This window comes from Tupaia chinensis, unplaced genomic scaffold, assembly GCF_000334495.1.
Source record: "Tupaia chinensis unplaced genomic scaffold, TupChi_1.0 Scaffold149560_1, whole genome shotgun sequence".
Taxonomy (NCBI): domain Eukaryota; kingdom Metazoa; phylum Chordata; class Mammalia; order Scandentia; family Tupaiidae; genus Tupaia; species Tupaia belangeri.
In genome coordinates, this window is record NW_006209405.1 from 205,475 (window position 1) to 221,524 (window position 16,050).

The 16,050-nt window shown below is 38.6% G+C and overlaps 1 protein-coding gene and 1 pseudogene across 1 annotated transcript in view; one reads left to right on the forward strand and one right to left on the reverse strand.

Moving 5' to 3' along the window:
- The window catches only part of LOC102488296 (heparan-sulfate 6-O-sulfotransferase 2), a gene marked incomplete at its 3' end in the record, with an annotated part of 249,903 nt that overhangs the window by 189,328 nt on the left and 44,525 nt on the right, over positions 1-16,050 (reverse strand). The window lies entirely within an intron of this gene.
- LOC102482423 (dnaJ homolog subfamily A member 1 pseudogene) lies at positions 2,902-4,226 on the forward strand (annotated as a pseudogene).

Genomic DNA, 16,050 nt, shown 5'->3' on the forward strand with positions numbered 1-16,050 from the left:
CTTTTTTTTTTTTTTTTTTTTTTTTTAGAGAGGTTTATGCTATAGGGCGTGTGCGCTCACCAGAAAGACAGAGAGAGACAGAGAGACAGAAAGCGAGAAATCACCTCCGGGGGGTGGCCACGCCGCAATCCCTTCTCCATTCTCCTCTAAGGGATCTTGGGCACACACGCACGCACACGCGGCCGGCATGAGTTTAAGTCACTGGGTCCAGGACTCAAACCACAGTTGATTACATGAGAGTCCAGTGACATAGCCATTACGCTAACTGCTGGTCCCAATGACTCACTTCTAGCAAACAGAATAAAGCAAAAGTGCTGTGATGTCACTTCCAAGATTATGGTTAAAAAATAAAAATGCCTCTGGCTTCTCTCTTGTTTACACCCTCTCTCATTATCTTTCGCTTGCTCTGATGGAAGCAGCAGTCATGTGATAAACTGCCCTAAATAGAGTGCCATGAGGCAAGGAACTGAGGGGAGGTTCTGGCCAACAGTCAGTGAGGAACTGAGTTCCTCAGTTCAACAGACTACAGTGATCTGAATCTTGCCAGCCACATGAGTGAACTTGGAAATGAGCCTCCTCCCTCAATCAGACCTTTAGATGAGATGACTAAAACCCCAGGTGACACTTTGATTGGAACATTATGAGAGACCTTATGCCAGAGAACACAGCTATGCTATGTCTAGGCTTCTAAATCACATGAACTGTTAAGATGATAAATGTTTTAAGCCACCAACTTTGGGGGTAACTTGTTATGAAGCAATGCATAGTTAATACGGTCACATATTGCATACCTTAGATAACCACTGGGGAAAAACAAAAGAAAGAGGATTACTAATAAACTTTTAATAAAAATAAAATGTAATCTTAAAAGTGCTTGAGCGTGGGGACCAGCAGTTGGGATAATGGCTATGTCATTGGATTCCATGTAGTCAACAGTGGTTTGAGTCCCGGACCCAGTGGCTTAAACTCACATCAGGCGCGTGTGCGTGTGTGCCCAAGATCCTGAGAGGAGAATGGAGGAGAACAGATTGCGGTGTGGCCTTACCCCTTGGGGAGTGATTTCTCATTTTCTATCTCTCTGTCTCTCTCTGTCTTTCTAATGAGCACACGCGCCCTAAGAGCAAAAACCTCTCCAAAAACAAACAAAAAACTCAAGGATGACAAAGGATAGAAAGAAAATAGTTAAAAAAGACCAAACATTTATTGAGGATCAAGCATAGAGGAGTCCGTTTCTAAGAAGATAAAGTACCTGCATGGCCATAAGAAATGTTACACTCTCAGATAGGAGCAGAAACTCAATTTAAAAAGTGAATGAAGAAAAACAGTTCTAGGTAAGGTATTAAAATGTGGCATGTCTTGGCATTTTAAGGGCAGAACAATTTCTCAGGTGACGGGGGCAACCAGGAAAGCAGATCTGAGATGTAACTTGAAGAATGACAAAATTTTCAGCAGAGATATGAGATAAAGGCAAAATATTACAAGCATAGGGTACACATGATCAAAGGATCAGTTGAAAAAGCTAGAGGGATATGTTCAAAGAAAGATTCAGGGGAAGGAAGGATAGAGAGTTTTATAGGAGACCTATAATACTGCTTTGTAACAGAGATCTAAAGGAGAGAGGGCTGTCTAAGGTAGTATGGGGCTGTAAGACCAAATGCTGCTGAAGGAGCAAGGAGGGCAAAGACTTAAAAGAGGCCACTGGAATTGGTTGAGGCAAAGGCACAACCTAATCCGGAAATGGTATCAATTTGCACATTTCCCTGCTACCACACCCATTGCAGCTATCATTAATTAATGATAACACTGAGATTGTATATGGCTTCATATTCCTTCTCAATACAGTGCTTTAGGCAGCTACTACCTAAACATCAAACTTGGCACAGATTAAATGTATTAATGTATTTGTCATCTGTGGTCTAATAAGTTTGGCTTGTGGAGAATAAAAAATGTAAAAAAAAAAACATGTTTTACTATCCAACACAGAGCAATAAAGGCCTTTCTCTAACTTGTACGTTTATATTCTTTCCCAAAGCATGCATATCCTAGAGGAACAAAATGGAGCAATCTTTAAGAAGGAAATCTACACTATTTAAAGCAGCAGGATTTCCTAAATACACCCTGATAATCAATACGTTAAAAAAATAAGAACTGTCTCAACCTGAAAAAGAACAAGAGAAAAAAACAGCTAACATCATACTTAAAAGGTTAAAGACTGAATACTGTCCCCTTGAGACAAGAAGTAAGCCAAGGATGTTTGTTCTAGCCACTATTCAACAGGGCACCAGAAGTTTTAGGCAGGGCAATTAGGCAAGACAATGAAAATAAAGGCATCCCAGTTGTTCCTATTTGCAAATGGCATTGTCTTGTGCATAAAAAATTCTAAGGAGTAAGCTAAAACTTTGGTAGAACTAATAAACAATTCAGTAAGGTTGCAAGATACAAGATACACAAGTCATCTATATTTCTAGACAGTAGCAATGAGCAAACCCAAAATGAATTTTTAAAAATCATTCTGTTTATAATACTACCACTTAAAATAAAACACTTAGGAATAAATTTAATGAAAACACACACATTATATACTTTGGGTTCTAAAATATATTGTAAAAAGAAATTAAAGAATATCTAAATAAGTGGAAATATGTCCTATGTTTATGAATCAGAAGCCTTGATATTGCTAGGATAATAATACTTCTTAAAATGATCTATAGATTCAATGCAACCCGTATTTAAAAAGTCATAAAGAGGTACAAAGTTGGACCTACATCCCAATTTCAAAATATTAGTCAAGACAATATGGTATTTGAGGGAACTTTCCAGAACACTCTGTGAAAAGCTGAAGAGCATCGGCTGCCATGTGGCACACAGCTACGTACACCTTCCCGCTCCCCCACACCGGCCTCAGCCCGCTCACCGGCTGTAGAAAATGGTGAAAGAAACGACTTTCTATGATGTTTTGGGGGTCAAACCCAATGCTACCCAGGAAGAGTTGAAGAAGGCTTACAGGAGACTGGCCTTGAAGTACCATCCTGATAAGAATCCAAATGAAGGCGAGAAGTTTAAACAGATTTCTCAAGCTCATGAAGTTCTCTCTGATGCAAAGAAAAGGGAATTAGATGACAAAGGAGGAGAGCAAGCAATTAAAGAGGGTGGAGCAGGTGGTGGTTTGGCTCATCTGGACATATTTGATATGTTTTTTGGAGGAGGAGGAAGGATGCAGAGAGTAAGAAGAGGTAAAAACGTTGTACATCAGCTTTCAGTAACCTTAGAAGATTTATATAATGGTGCAACAAGAAAACTGGCCCTGTAAAAGACTGTGATTTGTGACAAATGTGAAGGCCGAGGTGGTAAGAAAGGAGCAGTAGAGTGCTGTCCCAATTGCTGAGGTACTGGAATGCAAGTAAGAATTCATCAGATAGGACCTGGAATGCTTCGGCAAATTCAGTCTGTATGCATGGAGTGCCAAGGCCATGGAGAGCAGGTCAGTCCTAAAGATAGATGTAAAAGTTGCAATGGAAGGAAGATAGTTCGAGAGAAAAAGATTCTAGAAGTTCATATTGACAAAGGCATGAAAGATGGCCAGAAGATAACATTCCATGGTGAAGGAGACCAAGAACCAGGACTGGAGCCAGGAGACATTATCATTGTACTAGATCAGAAATATCATGCTGTTTTTACTCAACAAGGCAAGACCTTTTCATGTGTATGGGTAATACAGCTGGTTTCAGCATTGTGTGGCTTCCAGAAGCCAATTTCTACTCTCAACAACCAAACCATAGTCATCACCTCTCATCCGGGTCAGATTGTCAAGCATGGAGATATCAAGTGTGTGTTAAATGAAGGCATGCCAATTTATCATACACCATATGAAAAGGGTCATCTAATCATTGAATTTAAGGTAAACTTCCCTGAGAATGGCTTTCTGTATCCTGATAAACTCTCTTTGCTGGAAAAACTTCTACCTGAAAGGAAGGAAGTACAAGAGACCAATGAGATGGACTAGGTAGAACTGGTGGACTTTGATCCAAATCAGGAAAGATGGCGCCATTACAATGGAGAAGCACATGAGGATGATGAACATCATCCCTGAGATAGTGTTCAGTGTCAGACCTCTTAATGGGGCCAGTGAATAACACTGCTGGCATTTTATATGCAGTAGTGAATGAGTGAAGGACTGTAATCATAATATGCTCACTACTTCCTATTGTTTTTGTTTTAATATTCATCTATTGTAGTGTTTTAAGAAGTTAAATGAAGAATAAATGCAAATATAAAAGCTGACTTTGCCCTGTATGTATGATGACTTCAGTGTGCAAGATGCAGCTTTAATAGCTGTAAAAACTACAAAGTCTCCCTAGCATTTGTTAGGCCATTTCTTGTCATTGATTTCAGCTAGGTACATGGATGAGCTTAGACTGAAACGCTAGATATATGTATTGAGTTCAGTGTATGACCCCTCATTGTCAAGCTGTAAAATTAAAGTCCTGTATATAACTGGTAATCAGCAGGAGAAGAAAATTTGTAGGAAAGTTTGTGATGGTCTGTATAGTTATTTATATTAAGTGAGACTCATTGTGATGCCTCTGTGTTTATTCTATTGCCTCAACTTGAAGACGGATGGCATAATACAATTTAGCCTGTGGCATCAGTGATAGAAATGACACCTTTCTAAAAGGGTTTATCATAATGTGCTGCTTCTTGAGGGCTTACACCTCTAGAACTGCATTCCCTTCTGTTGTGCCATCTTTTTTTAATATACATATATAAGAACATATATATGTATGTATATGTGACCAGTCTTGGTTACTCCCAACTCACCCACCCCCCTTCTCTTTGGACCACGAAAAGTCCCCGAGTAGTGACTTCTGGAGCTAGGTAACTTACAAAGTGAAACAACTTTTACATGGAGAAGTAATTTGCATGTGTGGTATAGAAAGGTGTTATTAGGTATTATGGGTTTACTTTAAACCATTTAACTGATACTCCAAAGTAACTGTAATTTGATGTTGGTAGGATAGCAGATTATGATGAATAGCTTTAATTGTATGTTATAAAGTCATATGTTCACATGCTTAAATCTGGATTAACAGAATTTAGGCAATTCTTAAAATATATGAATGTCTCCTTAATATACTGATTACAAAGCAAAAAAAAAAAAAGACAATATGGTATTTGACATAAGAATGTACATATAGATTGACAGAACAGAATTGAGAGTCCAGAAGTAATCCTTCACATTTATTGTCACTTTTTCTGGAGAGGTTTTTACTATAGGGTGTGTGTGCTCACCAGAAAGCCAGAGAGAGACAGAGAGACAGAAAGCGAGAAATCACCCCCCAGGGGGATGGCCACACTGCAATCCCTTCTCCTCCATTCTCCTCTCGGGATCCTGGGCACACACACACGTGCTTGGCATTAGTTTAAGCCACCGGGTCAAGGATTTGACCTGCGGTCAACTACATGGTTGTCCAGCAACATAGTCATTATGCCAACTGCTGGTCCCAATTGTCAATTATTTTTGACAGTGGGAGAAAATTCAGTAGAAAAAAAAAACATACTTTTTTACATCATAATAGCAATTTTATTATGCAGAATTTGTTACAATTACTTTTCCATACTCTCTGCAAACAGAAAGCATGACTTTCAGTTTGTATGCTAGTATTTCTAAACCTACAATACAGGTTTTCTTAAAAGACAAACTCAAAAAAGTATCTTTCACTATAAGTCTGCTACCCACTTAAAAAATTACTGCATATCCTATGTCATAGTAATTGGTATACTCATTTTACAAATTAGTCATTGCATTAATGTTTTCATCCATACATACAAATTAAAAATAATGCAGCAAGCACTCATGTAGCTATGGCCTGAGTATAGCCATGGCATCAGTCACTTACCTGAACCTGACAGGTCCCTCCGGTCAGTAACCTCCCCTGACTCACCCAGAGCATGCCATGTCCTGACTCTTACGACCTTTATCTCCATGCTTCTTTCTGTAGATTTGCTACATGATAAAATTTAGTTTCTTCTGATTATAAACTTTATATAAATGCAGTCATACTTTGCATACTCTTTTGCAATTTGCTCTTCTCAGTTAATATTGCAAGAGTTCTCCTTTTGTGTAGCTGGAGCTTATTCATTTTCACCGTTGTTTAATATTCCATTGTATGAATATATAACAAATTGTCCACAGTCCTATTTATAAACATCTCTGGTTTGTTTTTTATTTTATTTATTTATTTATTTATTTTTGTAGAAGTTTTTGCTATAGAGTGCATGCGCTTGCCAGAAAGACAGAAAGAGACAGAGAGACAGAAAGCAAGAAATCACCCCCCAGGGGGCATGGCCACGCTGCAATTCCTTCTCCTCCATTCTCCTCTCGGGATTTTGGGCACGCACACACACACACCCGGTGTGAATTTAAGCCACCAGATCTGGAGCTCGAACAGCAGTCGACTACATGGGAGTTCAGCGACATAGACATTACGCTAACTGCTGGCCCCAACATCTCTGCTTTTTACTATTACAAACTATGAATATTAATTTGTGTGTGTTGTGGTGTAATATTTAAGGTCTATAGCTACAAGGGTCATTGCTAAGTCATAGAGGTAGGCATATCTCCTACTTTATTATATAATTCCTGTTTTCTAAGATGCTTGTACCAACTTACATTCCTACAGAAGTGGGTAACATGCTATTCCCACTGTACTAAGACATAGCACATTGGATATTTTTCATTTTTGCCAGTTTTTGGGTATGATGGTATTTTTGGTATGATTTTAATTTTCTAATTACAAATAAGGCTAAATACATTTTTATTTATTGCTCATTTAGATTTCTCCTTTTGCATAGTACTCAATGGTCTTTCCTATATTTTTTTCTTTTCTAACTGTAGTTCTCTCTGTACTTTGTACATTCAACATTGTGTAGTGTATTTTCAAATATCTTTTTCCAATTTTTTGTTTGTTATTTTATTATTCTTATGATATCTTTTAAAGAATGAAATTACTTCACTTCAATGTAGTGGAATATATGGACTTTTCTTTTATAGTTAGTTCTCTTTATGGCTTGTTTAAAAAATTATTTTCTACCCTAAGGTCATAGGAACAGTCTCTTATATTATCTTCAAACAGCTTCTTAGTTTTGCTTTTCATATCCAGGTTTTTAATAAATCTGAAATTGATTTTCTGTGTGTACATAAAGGTAGTGATCCAGGAAAATTTTATCTTCCCATAATGTATATCAAGTTGTTCTACCACTTTTACTGAAAAGTCTATCCTTTCACCACTGATACACAGTTCCTCATCTGAGGTATGTCAAAGTCCATGAATTCCCCGATCTATTTATCAAAATCTGTACCACTAGTCTAGACAACTACTCCAAAACTAATACGAAGTCTTATTTATTACAACTTGACATTTGCAAAGGCAAGCTTGCCCACTTTGTTGTTGTTCAGGAACATCTTGTCACCTTTTGGCTCTTTAGCCCTGAAGTTTTAAAATGAGCTCAACAAGTCCCACAGATGCTTGGGGTTGTGATTGTGATTAAACTGGATCTATGTATCAAATTGAAGAGAATTGCCAGTTTTATAATATCAAGTTCTCTAATCCACAGATGCAGCTTATCTGCTCATTAGGTAGGTTATCATTAATGTTTCTCAGTAATGTTTTATAAGCTTCAGAGAGGTATTTCACAGTTTCATTAGATGTTTTTTCCTAAGTATTTAATGTTTCTTTTAAATTTATTCATTTATTCAGAGAGAGTGCGAGAGAAAGAGAAACAGAGAGGCATCCCCAACAGGGATTTCATACCATGAAACACCCTCAGCCGCAGGCAGCCAGGATCACAGGCACACATGTATGCACACCAGGAATGTACAGGAAGACCTCAGCATGCAAAAATCCAGAACCTCCCCATGTGGCTCCAGTATAGTGAAGCATTGTATCAACACTGCCACCACAGCTGGATAGCACTTAACATATTTTGATGCCATTGAAAATAACACTTTTTCTAATTTTTCTTATCTGTATATAGAAATGCAATTGATTTTTATACCAAATTTATACCAAAAACTTCTTAAATATTATTCATTCTAAAAATAGGTTCTTCTAAATTTTCTGTTTGTACAATTGCATCTATGCCTAATAAAGATTTATTTTCTTTTCTCAATTCTCGTATCTTTTTTTCTTGGTTTTATATACCAGGTAGGATTTCCAATAAATTACTAAAGTAAACCTGAGCATAGGCATCCTTGTTTGTCCCTTTCTGAAATCCCCTCTATTGACTCCAATAGTGTAGCAGCAAAATCAAGACCTCAAAATGCTAGGAAACACAGAATTGTCCTGTTCTTGCCTAGTTATTGAGCCTTCTGCTTTATCTATAATATAACCCATTAACTCTCCACTAGGTGCCTCTGCAATGGATTAAATACATTGGCCAGGGGGCAAGGCACTGTAAGTAAAAGGGAACCATGGGCCAACCCTGTAGTGCAGTGGTTAAGCACATTGCAGAAGGAGCTGGATTCTACATGGCTGGCAACAGTTTCAGCCCCAACCCTAGTGACTTGAAGGACACATTGGAAAAGTGTGTGCATGGCTAGGGTCCTAACACAGTGGCGAAATGGAGGGAAAAATATTTCAGCATGACCAAGTCCTATGGGGGATACTTGCCATTTCTCTCTTTCTCTCTGTCATGTACACACCCATGACCTCTGGGACAGGGGAGTAATCTCATAAGGTTCTGTAAATAGATACAAGTTCATGTCAAAACTGAATAGCTAATCACACGTGAAGGCCCAGAATGTGGTTCTTGTGCCACCATCATTGGAGGCAGCTCACCACAAATTCACACTCACTCCACTGGCAGTTTTCCTATGTATGGCTGCTATAGAGTAGGGAGGAAACTTCTAACAATAGTCATTTCAGTAAATGGTTTTAGGCAAAGTTTATACCTACATGCAAAAGGAAGAAGTCGAATTCCTATTTCATACCAGATACCACAATCAATTCAAAATGATCAAAGACAAAAATGTAAGAGCTAAAATTATAAAACTCTTAGACGAAAACATAGCTGTAAATATTTGTGGCCTTGGATAGGTGATGGTTTCTTAGCTTTGACACCCAAAACACAAACAACAAAAGGAAAAAATATATCATCAAAATTTAAGCTAGACATCGTCAAAATTTAAAACTTTGTGCTTCAAAGAACAGCACCAAGAAAGTGAAAAAGAGAGGGCCAGTACAGTGGCACAACAGTAATGGGATGCCAAAATGATGTTGGATCCATATGGAAAATTGCAGGTTCCGTTTCCTCATCCACCAGTACACACCAGCCATGTGTGCCCATGATCCTCACTGGCTGGAAGGGCTGGAGTTCCCCACAGAGTGAGGCTCCATTTAGGGTGCTTGTCTTTCTCTCTTTTTTCCTCACTCTCATAAAAAAACTAAATAAACTTTTTTGAACATTGAAAATAGGCCCAGCTGTGATGAAACAAGTGTAAAGGCACTACTGCACCATGGCTGAAACAGGAGGCCTAGGTTTGGTTCTAGGTTCAATCTCATCAGGCTGAGTATACTGGTGTGTACCTTTGGTCTTAGCCAACTGGGAGGCTGGGGAAGGAGAATTATGATGTGGCAAGACCCTATCAAAAATCTCTCTCTCTCTCTCTCTCTCTCTCTTTCTCACCCTTATTCCTCCCTCCACTTCTCCCTCTCTCATTAAAAACATGAAAGCTAATAAAATGGGAGGAAATATTTGCAAATCCTATAACTGATAAGATACTTGTGTCCAGACTATGTAAAGAATGACTAAAACTCAATAACTAAAAATGCAGATAATCCAATTTAAATATATGCAAAGAATCTGAATAGATATGTTTGCAGAAAAAAATATACAAATGGCCAATAAGCAAATAAAAAAATGATCAGTATAATTTTCCTTAGGGAAATGCTAATTAAAACCTCAAAGAGGTCTAGGTATGTTGGTTCTTACATGAAAAACTTAAGCTCCACCCTGTAGCCTCTAAAGTTGCTGGATACATATCCCCTGTATATGCTACTAACCAGTTTGCTGCAATTTGATTACTGTCTCTTTGTGGGAACTTTCCCTTTCAATTCTTTCCTCTTGGGTTTCATCCGTTATGTAGGGAGTTTTCATCCTAGCAGTTTGCTGAGAATATAGGTCAACTCACAGAACAAAGCATGTTTCCAAGGCACCTCCCCAAAGCAAGTCTTTGCCGATTTTCTCTTTCAGCATCAACCTACTCCCTGTTATGAACTCTGTGGAATGAATTGTTCCCATGTACATAATTGAAGAGTAGAAGATGAGGAATGTTGACTTCTTTTTCCCACTGGATAAGAGTTCTTGAGATGGCAGCTTGTTAGACACATGTATTTTCTTCATATTTGTTCTTACTACTGACTCTGATTTGATATGCAGGTGGAAAGCTCAGATAAGTTATCGTGCTCTGTGCCAGAACAATTTTGTAATGAACATTGATTAACATGCTCTCTGCCTTCCATTAAGTATAACCTCTTGCCTTCCCAACTAAAAAGCACTATGCCACTCCAAAAATAAAAACAAAATAAACAAAAAAATTAGAGATACCACTTCACATCTACCAAAATGATTTTGATGTGAAACACTAATAATAACAAGTGTTGGAAATGACATGGAGAAATTAGAACGCTTGCACATTGCTTCTAGGAATGTAAAATGGTGCACCACTTTGGAAAACAGCCTGGCTGTTCCTGAAAGCAGCGTTCTCCAACTTTTCTGGCCCCAGGGATCAGCCTTATGAAAGACAATCCTTGGATGAATGGCGGTAAGAGGGGTGTTATTCACTCCAATGAGAATCTAATACCACTGCTGATCTAACAGAAGATGGAGCCCAGGTGGCAATGCCAGTGATGGAGAGCAGCTGCAAACAGATGAAGACTCTCTAGCTTGCGCACTGCCCACTGCCCACTCCCTGCTGTGTGCCGGAACAGACCAGGGATTTGTCGGAGACCTCTGCCTCAAAAGATTAGATATAAAGTTACCATATGACCCAGCGATTCAACTCCAAAAAAATGAAAACACATGTCCACAAAAAGAGTTGTATGTAAATGGTCATTGCAGCAATTATTCTCAATAGTCAAAAACTGGAAACAACATAGATATTCATCAAGCAATGGAAAGATAAATAAAATGTGGTATACTTGTGCAACGGAATATGATTCAGCAATAAAGTGAAATGAAGTACTGACTGATGTTGTAACATAGATGAACCAAGAAGCCAATCACAAAGGACCACATATACTATTCCATTTATGCTGAATATCTAGAATACACAAATCTGTACAGACAGGAAGTATATTAATAGTTGCCCAAGGCTAAGCAGAGTGGAGAGACTGGGAGTGAAGACATGTAGGGTTTCTTTTTAGAATAATGAAAATGTTCTACATGTGATTTTGGAAGTACAACTTGGTGAATATAATAAAAAAATTGAAATTGACTTTTCAGTGGGTATGTAGATAGATACCACAGATTATATGGTATAAAGTATATGTCAAAAAAGTTATTTTTTTTATTTTTCAAAAAGGGAGAATTAGGAAAAGCCTTGAGAGTCCTATCGATGTGACTGAGTTGTGCACAAGTCGTGTGTTATCACTATCCTAAATTAGAAAGAGCAGAAGTGTTTCAAAGCCAGGCTCATAGAAGAATCCCACTGGATTCCTAGATTTGGGATTAGGCACCTCCAACGCCTGCAGTGTGCTGGACCTTGCCCAGCATGGAGCCACTCATCAGGCTGTCTTTACTGATTAGGGACAATGGGTAACTATGAGGTGTTACAGCCTAGCTGACATATAAATGTGATTTTCTGCCCAAGAAAATTCTGCTCTAATTAAGTAAAATACTTTTAAATGATTATCAAAACAAGGCTACTACTCAGTTGTCTCTAAACATGAAAATGCCAGGATTTTAATGCCATAGGGTTTCCCAAAATGAGTTGAATAGGCTCTTATTTCCTGAATTCAGGCAGAGAGGTTTTTCAACTGTCAACTCCACATTGATCCAATTTATCTCATGGCCCAGTGGCTACACACTGGTGCATTTGCCATAGCTAAAGTAGAATAAGCAATGCAAGACTGTACAGAAGGGCAAAATGCAAAGAAGAAAGCAAATATAGTGCCTTTACTAGAAACTAATGATCTGAACATTAAGAAAAACACACACACACACACACACACACACACACACACACACACACACACAACTGAAGTTAAGGCAAATTTTGTTGCTAAATGCATTTATGGAAATAGAATGTTTTCTTGATGCTAAAAAAGGTAGGGGAGGGAGGGGCACATGTTGTGAAGTCATTCTTCAGACCATAACAAATTGAAAGCTGTGGCTTCATATATATAACCCAGATGGTCAGTTCTGCAATGATTTTAAGTTTATAGTATCTTCTTTTTCTTTTCCCCCTGGGCCATTATATTTTCGCTTGGCCATAGTTCTTTTCTTGATTCTCCTCCAGCTGCTTTTCAAAGACAAAAATGTGCATTACTTCATCTTGTGATTTAATCTCAGTATACAGAGTGTTACAGCGGCAGCAATGATTTCTTGTAATCACCTCTGCCCTACCTGGTACTTAGGGAGGTAGTAGTTCATGCATCCTAATTATACCACCATCAAGAATGGTCATCACTTAAATAGCTACAGAGGTGGTAGTAAATTACATCAGGCATCCCATCTCATCCCACTCATTCCACCCAAACTCCATTCTTCACTGGATAAAAGGTAATGATGTGAGCATGAGTTCCTAATATATGCACATTCACTCCACCATTTGCCATCCTAGGATCCGGAAAGCCTTTACGTTTGGTCCTGAGACTTATGATAAGGGAATTTTATAATTTTCTTTGTAACTCATGTGAAAACTACTTGCTATGAATCTAGACTGTCACCAACAGGTCTTAGGACTTCAGTTAAGAATAAACCGCAGATCCAAACAAATCCAAGGATCCTATTTTAGTAAAATGCTTTCTACTTTGGAGCTGTAACAAATAATCTCATAACCAATTTTTGTTCACCAGTTTTGTGTTGTTAACATTGAATACCAAAGAATGTGACTTTGCAAAGAATATAGATAGGGAGTAGGTACGTAGTGGTTAAGGTGCTGGACTCCCACATGTCTGACTGATGTGTGAGTCCTGAACCCAGAGGTTTGAAACTCCCACCGGGTACATGCATGCACGTGCCTAAAATGCTCAGAGGAAAATGAAGGAGAAGGGATTGTGGTGATTTCTCACTTTCTGTCTCTCTGTCTCTCTCTGTCTTTCCAGCAAGTGTAAGCACCCTATAGCAAAAATCTACCCCTCCAAAAAAGAAAAAAAAATTGTCACCAAGGGGAAAACAGGGAGCCTAGATTTGGGTTCCATTATCTTTTCTCAGTGGGCAGTATGCAAATCAACATATCACATACTCAAAGAGCAGGCTTTTCAAGCCACCTGGTGACATGGTGATTAAGGCAGATGGGTCCCACAAGACAGACTGCATAGCTTGAATCCCAGACCCAGCAGCTTGAGAAAAATGTCAGGCACATGCGTGTGTATGCCCCAAATCCTAAGGGGAGAATGGAAGAGAAAGGATCTCTTTTCCCTCTCTCTCTCTCTCTCTCTCTCTCTCTCTCTCGTAAGTGTACATGCCCTATAGCAAAAAATTATTTTTAAAAATTAGTAAAAAAGAAAAAGAACATACTTTTAAGTTACTACCAAAGAACAGTCTGATGATTGGTATTATGAAGAGTTTTGCTTCTGTCAATGACTCCATGAATCCCATTAGGGATATGACAATTTGGTGAGAAAGCAGGACAGGCATTTTATGCATATCACATATAAAACAGGAAAGTAATACACGCAGAGTCAAATGCAAGTCAATTCCAGAGCAGGAAGTAGGATCCTGGCCTGGTATTCCTTTGTTCCAGAGCCTAGCCCACACAGGGACGGTTTTATATTTCTAGCAGCCAGTGGTTCCAAACTTTGATCTATTTGCCTCTATAAATACAAGCCTCTGATGGACACAGAAAACTACTTCTAGGAATCCTGTAGAATGACACGTACTAAAAGTCTTACAGGGAAAATCTTTGTATTTTACCAGTAACCTGGACTTATAGGCACATAAAAGATCATTTCTATCTTATTTCCTTCCCACCATTCCTGATGCCATATCTATCGTGAGCCACGCAGCTCCTACCAAAAACTCAGCAGACAGAAAGACATTAAGAGAAGTTTCAGGACATGTGTCTTGGGAGCAAACTCTTTAGTTAGATATACCAACAAAGTAACACTTGCCCATTGGAAGTTCCAGATCTATAATGGCTCTGTCAAAGAATTACCTTTTAAGAAAGGGCTTACACAAGGACCTCAAGAGTCCCTATGGTGAATCAACCTCAGCATCTTTGCAATTGCAATTCACTCAGTCTGGACTTCTTCCAGCTATTCTATGGTTAGTTCCTTCCCATACTCCTTCAGATTTCAGTTTAAATGTAACCTCTTTGGAGTTGCCTTTCCTGAGCGCTCTCTCTTAAGAAATTCTCTCCTCCTTTCACCACAGAATTAAGAAATTCTCCTTTAGCAAAATGAGAAATAGTGAATGACTGTTTAAAAAAATGATTAGGATAATAATAATAATGATTTGGAAAAACAATGAAAAGATATTGAATGATGAAGTGGGGAGATTAATGTCTCTGTATTGACTGACATGCAGGGCATTCCCTTTTGAAAAAGCAATGTAATACCCGGTAAAGTTATTTGCAGTCCAATGTATTATAAATAAGATTATGATGATAAAAAAATAAATAAAAAAAAAAAGAAATTCTCCTTTCACCTCCTTTCGTGGAGGTAAATTCTAGAGATTCTGGAGAATTCTCTAGAATCAGACAGACCTGCTACTCGTTAGTGTGACCTTGGGCATGTCACTTACTTATCTGAGTTTCCTGACGCTTTTCCTGGTGACCTCTATTGCAAAGTCATGAAAAAGCACAAAAGGGAGCAGACACTAGATTGACAAGCTGCCTATGTTCCAGGTTTACTCTGCAACTAAGCTGGTAGGTGACTGGGAGCAAGCTGCTTCATTCAGAGGGCATCAGTCTTCTACTATGTCCACTGGAGGGATGGATCCCGTGAGGTCTACATTCCCTTGCAGCTCTGAGAAGTGTCTGCTTTATATCCACACAGCCTACATTTTCACATTGCTCTTCTCAAATTCATAGCTTCCCTGATGTTGATCCCTGGTTAGAACAAAGTAGCTGCTACTTGAGCTATCTACCTGACCCTCACCCAGATATCATTCAGTTCAACTCAGTATGTTACATGATTTTATAAAGGCAGGCTGTGGGACTCTGCTTTATATGTGACTAGAAAGGTGTTTATTTGACAACTAACAAAGGGTCAGGGTCATCTGTGGTTTGTGAGCCAGAATTTAACTCTATAATTTTACTAAGATTTCTCTAGGGACTTTCTTTTTAAAAATCCAAATGTTCCTCTTTGTGCTCTTCTATTTGTCCCTACTATTAACCATTCTGGAACTCCCTACCACTCATGGCTTCAGATTGAGCTCTATTCTGCTTTTGCTCCTGTGTCTGTGTCCTGCTTTTTCTGGTGAACTGCTAGTCCCCACTACCCTTAGGTGACACCCTCCAAAATGCAGCCCTCTTTATGTAGTCACCCAGCACTTATGAGTCCCAACCCCATGCCACATCCTGTATGAGGAGCTGAGGTTATTGTAATTCCAATGACAGAAGTCCTTGATTTGAGATTGGGAAATATGCTACCTGTGAACAGCTTGTTCCACCAAATCAAACATGATTGTATACTGTCCTGGCAAATGGCTGATTAACCAGCCTCATCCCTGACTGTCCCCCTCCCACAGGCTCTACGCTGTCTGCACTGAAACGCTGTCCTTTCACTCACGCTGTTAAATGTTGGCTTTCTGAATTATTATAGAATTACTTGCATTGAATTAAATAAAACTCACTAAACATCTTAACTGAGACAAAAGTATGATATT